Below are 6,256 nucleotides of genomic sequence, written 5' to 3' on the forward strand. Positions count from 1 at the left end.
TCTCTGCCATTGTCCACATGAATACCGTTGCATGGGCAGCATTTATTGTACTTAACCATATCAGGAGAAAATTGCACTCAGCTGCAACACCATATGGGCGTGTTTGCGTTAGAATATCATTAGCACAATATCTTTAGATAATAGGTCGTTAAGACGGAGCACATAGCGGGCGCAAACGACACGCCGTTCATGGTGCTATTCCCGGCCGCAATCCATTCTTTGTGAATTTGCCGCTTAGAAGCTAGAACTGAAATGTTGGCAATGCTCACTTTTCAGCCTACAAAATTACGTCATCACCTCACCACTCTATTTTCCATTCCTTTGAAAGGTTTTACATATTCATAGTTTTTGTCCCATATAAATGAGTGATGGAATGTTCAGTTGTTAGAGTGGTGGCAGTTGGTGATTTGAAAATATCCACACATTTTGCAAACTGCAGTTACTACTAGTATTCACAGTAGCCTACTTTATACATCCACATTTCCAGATTTCCATGCTTTCACTCACATTCTGATATCTAAGCGATTCCATTTATAGTTTTTGAAATATTCTGTGTTGTTTGAAAATCATGCTCCCCATTAATGAAGTCTCCGACGTAACTTCAGGCGAGGCACGAATGTCAATGCCGGGCTAATCGGCAGAGGCTAATCAGTAACACCCCGTATGAGGCAACCCACCAGCTGACTGTCAGCTGCCATAGCATTGGTTCAGCTCGCTAGAGCGCATGTATTTAAGCTGTCAAAACATGTCATTGTTTGCTCTTGCCATTACTGCTGATCACTTGTATCTGCGCACTCGCCCCACCTCCTCCCCTGCTCCGCCCGTGTTCTGTCGATGTCGTCTCTGTTGTCGTCGTTGCTCTCTGTTCCGGGGGTATTGCTGCATTCTTCTGGTATTCCACTATGCATCGGCTAGTGGAAGCCGGGGAATTACACTAGCTTAGTCTCTGTGGCGCTCCGTGGTGACCGTGGGCCAAACATCTCCGAAGGGCCGTCCAGCGGTCACCATGGAGGAAGAGACACTAGGCTGTATCTCCTTCGGACTCCACAAAGCGCTGGCCCGTGGAGGCCAGGGACTATAATGTACAGCAGTCCCCCTGTGGCGCTCTTTGACAGTCTTAGTGGGCTGAGTTACCTCCGAGCGTCTTCCCGATCGCGGCCCACTCTGATCGTCATAGAGGCAGGGGGCTAGATGCCGTTCCCTCTTCCGGCACTCTGGGCCAAGCGGCCCAGAGGGGGGAACATCTAGATTGCCGCTTTCCACATGCGTGGAAGGCAGGGGGCCCCCGAACAGATCACACCGCCCAAATTCATATGCGTAAAAATTCATATGCTGTATATATTGTTGCATGCTGATAAATGGGTCAATTTTGACTAAAGTGATCTCGACTGAAACACAAATGATGGAATGTTCAGCACTCTAGTGCCAGTTGGTAATTTCAAATTCATTACAGTTTTCTGGTTGTCACTGACCCTGTTTAGACTTGGTTTTAGAACGTGTTTTGGACAATCACATTCAAAGTGGACAATGCTAAATACAAGTGTAAACAGCCACCAAAACGTTTTGTGACACGTTTCCTCAAACCACTTTCAGGTGGTCTGGGACGCATTTGACCACATATCTTTAGTAGGCTTTTCTAAACGCTAATGCGTCCTGATGCGTCCCCGACAAAGACAGGAAATAACTTCATTAATGCAGGATAAGTTTTCTCCTTATTCGCCTTAGCCTGCGCTATTTTTCAAGTCGCAAATAACTTGTGGGGCGGCTGTAGCTCAGTTGGTAGAGCGGGTCGTTCAGTGATCGAAGTGTCAGTGGTTCGAATCCCAGCTCCGACTGTCCACATGTCGAAGTGTCCTTGAGCAAGACACCTAACCCCAAATTGCTCCCAATGAGCAGGTTAGCACCTTGCATGGCAGCTACCGCCATTGGTGTGTGAATGGGTGAATGAGAGGCCATTGTAAAGCGCTTTGAGTGCCGCTAAGGTGGAAAAGCGCTATATAAGTGCAGTCCATTTACCATTTACCATTTGTCCTATCAATCGAAACAGTTGAGTCCAGGCTTCCATGCACACTTTTTTCAATTTGCTCGTCAAACAGACTGGTTATTGATTTGTTTACATGGAACAGCTGTGTGACACGCACGCAGGTAGGAGTAAGTGAGTGAGTTATGGTTACGAACACAAGTGGTCAGCTGGACACATTTGGAGACGCATGATAGACACAGGTGTAAACGATGATGTGTCTCGCTGTCCACTTGTGATCTGATCGTCCAAAGCGCATTTTAAAGCCAAGCCTGAACAGGGTCACTGAAGCATAACTAATGAGAGGGTGTGGTTTATGGCCTATATACCACGAGTTGTGCTGCGGCCACAGGCACGAGGCGCAGCTGAGTGTCTTAATATCGATTTCAGTGAACTCCGCCAAGAAAGGTAGCTACTTCATAAATCTGTCACGTTGCTATGGAGTTTCAAAGCGACGAACAATGAGCCCCAGCAACCAAACTAATGCTCCTTACCAACCCTAGCTAGCCTTGAATGAAGTGTAGCCCTTTGCTGTGCAACTGCAGTTGCTAAAGGGGTGATGATAAACCAGAGTGGTCGGCTACAGGACGGATATCGAACAACTCAGAATTGACATTGAATGTTTCCATTTTTCTTGAGGAGAAAACGTAATGTAACCAGCAGACCGGTAGGCCTACTCAATGGAACTAACGTTTACAGTAGGCTAAGTAATAATTGGCGCAGTAATATTTCACATAGAACGATAAAGAGGCTTTGCCCGTGGCATATACAATGGCTCTTAACCAATCCGATTGCGAGATCAGAACTACCGGTTGTATATTTGTCACTACGGTTTTTAAGCCACACACAGACATAGGCTATTACAGTATATGTCAAAATGTTCATCTGGTTCTCAAGATTCCTATATCTAGTGCTGGTGTATGTGGTATTGGTGACTCCTGAATTGGTCTAATTTGCTGAGGAGGGAGATCCATGTCTCTGCTTTTGATTTCACTCCCTATGATCATTATTTTTTATTGTCGGGATACGTTTTATCCCCTCTTCTGGTCATCTGTACCAGACTACGTTCAATACAAGATCAAAATCAATAGGCATGATCAGTCAGTGGAAATCGTTCAAATGAGGGAGAGGGAAGCAAATGAAAAGGACCCTGACAATGGTGCAGCTCTGGAGGACTAAACAAGAAATAAAAGCCACTGAAAACTATGCGCACAGCCTACACATGGTTTTATATATATGTTTTATACATTTTTGGGTATTATTTTTATGTCCTTCGTTAAAAAACATATTTTCAAACGTCCCCCCCCCCCCACAAATCCCACCATGCAAACGGACACATGCACACACACACACACACACACACACACACTCACACACTTCTATACACAGCTGCTCCGCTTAAAAAAAACCTTGCAATATGCAATATAACACGTATTCGGTGTGAGACTGGGTTGGGTATAGTCTGGGCTACTATGCTATACAGGCTACGCAGGGGACCGGTTCTCTGGTGACGGTAGCCGTCCTGGTAGCCGCCCTGCGTGTCTTTGACCACATTAACTGGACATTGCTGCTCATTTTCATTCTGACAGCGTGCTTCTCCACAACACTGGAGAGCAGGACAAAATCTCTGTGACCCCTTGCACTCCCGTTTTTTTTATTTCCTGCCTTCATTCAAGACCTCCTTTCACCCTCTCACTCTGTCGCTCTCTCTCTCACTTTCTCTCTCTCCCTCTCTCTCTCTCTCCCCCTCTCTCTCACTTTTTTTCTCTCTCCCTCTCTCTCTCTCACTTTCTCGCTCTCCCTCTCTCTTTCTCTCTTCTCTCTCTTTCTTTCCCTCTCTCCACCACGCTTGGCCACCCTCTCGTTAATTACCATGTATTCTTCTTCAGCTAATAGAAACGCTGATGAAACCGATTACACACAGACGCCACCGCCGCACGCCAGTCCGGGTCTAGAATGGAGAGAGAGAGAGAGAGAAAGAGAGAGAGAGAGAGGACGAAGAGAAAGGGCGAGAAGAAGGGAGGGGGTAGAAGGAGAGAGGAAAGACAGAAGAAAATAAATATGGGAGCAAATAATAGAGGGTTAGATAAGTGAAAGGGATGAAAGTATGGAGGTGAGAATGGAGGGAGGGATGAGAAGAGAAGGAGAAGAAACGGAGGGATAGACAGGCTACAGAGAGATGGACAGGGTGGTGTTGGGATTGGAGAGCGGGATACCAAGAAAGGAGGGAGAGTTGAAAGCAAGCAAGAGAAGAAAAGAGGGGAAGACGTAGCGTGTAGGGACGGAGAGAGGGGTAGGAACTAGGAACCTATGTGTTGGTGTTGTTGGGGTGGGGTCCTGAGGAGAGAGGGGTAGGAACTAGGAACCTATGTGTTGGTGTTGTTGTAGTGGGGTCCTGAGGAGAGAGTGGTAGGAACTAGGAACCTATGTGTTGGTGGTGTTGTTGTGGTGCGGTCCTGAGGAGAGAGGAGTAGGAACTAGGAACCTATGTGTTAATGTTGTTGTAGTGGGGTCCTGAGGAGAGAGGGGTAGGAACTAGGAACCTATGTGTTGGTGTTGTTGTAGTGGGGTCCTGAGGAGAGAGGAGTAGGAACTAGGAACCTATGTGTTAATGTTGTTGTAGTGGGGTCCTGAGGAGAGAGGGGTAGGAACTAGGAACCTATGTGTTGGTGGTGTTGTTGTGGGGTCCTGAGGAGGGAGGGGTAGGAACAAGGAACCTATGTGTTGGTGTTGTTGTAGTGGGGTCCTGAGGAGAGAGGGGTAGGAACTAGGAACCTATGTGTTGGTGGTGTTGTTGTGGGGTCCTGAGGATAGAGGGGTAGGAACTAGGAACCTATCTGTTGGTGTTGTTGTGGTGGTGTCCTGAGGGGGTCTTCTCATCTTATCACAGCATGCAGACTGCAGCGGCCATCTTTCTTATTACGCTGCCTCACGCTTCTAGATTACCTCAGCGTTGCTGCTATCGCCCGCCGCCAACGGCAACCACTGGAGCCTTCCTATTAACACTCACACACCAGTCCGCACCAGTCTGAATAGAGTCGTCTGTTCTTCTCTACCTCGCTCTTTCACTGTCTGTCTCTCTCTCTCTCTCTCTCTCTCTCTCTCTCTATCTTTTGCTCTCTCGCTCTCTCGCTTTCTTAGCGTAAAATCAATCTCACTCGGGGTAATTGTGGTTCCAGCGCTGTTGAAACGGAAAATGAACGAGGGATTCTTCTTTTTCTCTGATTGAAAATGCATTTGAGACGAGCGTGAGAGTGATTAGCTGGTGCCAATTTGATGACACACTTTCACTTTGAATCATATCTTATTCCGGCAAAGCTAGGATGCAGCACTGTCGGATATAATTACAGTACAGCATCACTCCAGTGGTAAGAAACTGTTTTTGTTGTAGGCCTACCTAAAATGGTTGATGTCGGAACATATGAATTAATGTAGTTCAATATAGTATTCAATGCATTCTAGCAAAAAAAAAAGAAACACTATAGAATCTAAAAACACACTAACTGGGGCCTTCTCTTACTGCAGTTGCAGATCTGCTTTAGGCTTCTACGACAATTGAAACAGTTTTGTCAGAGACAACCAGGCTGCTCCACACCCAGCATGTGTTGCTATTTCATGACTCTTTCCACTGAATACAGAATGCCTGTAAGGCATCCTCCATTTACATGTAAATGTCTGCAATTTGTAAACATAAATTGAAAATGTCGCCCGCTCAATAGCCTCGTCCCGATAAGTAAACACATTAGCCACACAAGTGAGGCCACTTATAGTTCGATTCCAATTACACCTAGTCATAGGAACCCTTCAGAGGATGATGATGAGGAGGAGGAAGAGGAGGAGAGGAGGAAGACAAAGAGAAAGGAAAAAAGGAGGCAGAGGCGCTTTAATTCGTCGCCGAGGGGTGGAGACGATTAGGTTTGTGATGAGAGGCAGGGGTGTGACGGAGAGGGCATGGGGGTTGTCAGGATGAGCGAGGATGAGGGTGCTGGGAAAGAGAGAAACATTATCTCCCTGCGCTTTCAGGCACACACACACACACACACACACACACACACACGACTGTGCCGCGGAGAAGAAGAGTTAATGCAGTGGCCACCCTGGTTCCCCATCCTGCACACACATTCATCACTCACTCACGCTCTTCCACACAGCCCCCTGCCCCGTAGGCCACAGGCCCACACACGCGCACACACACACACACACACGCACACACACACACACACACACACACACACA

The sequence above is a fragment of the Borostomias antarcticus genome, assembly GCF_949987555.1.
Source record: "Borostomias antarcticus genome assembly, chromosome: 4".
NCBI classification, from domain to species: Eukaryota; Metazoa; Chordata; class Actinopteri; order Stomiiformes; family Stomiidae; genus Borostomias; species Borostomias antarcticus.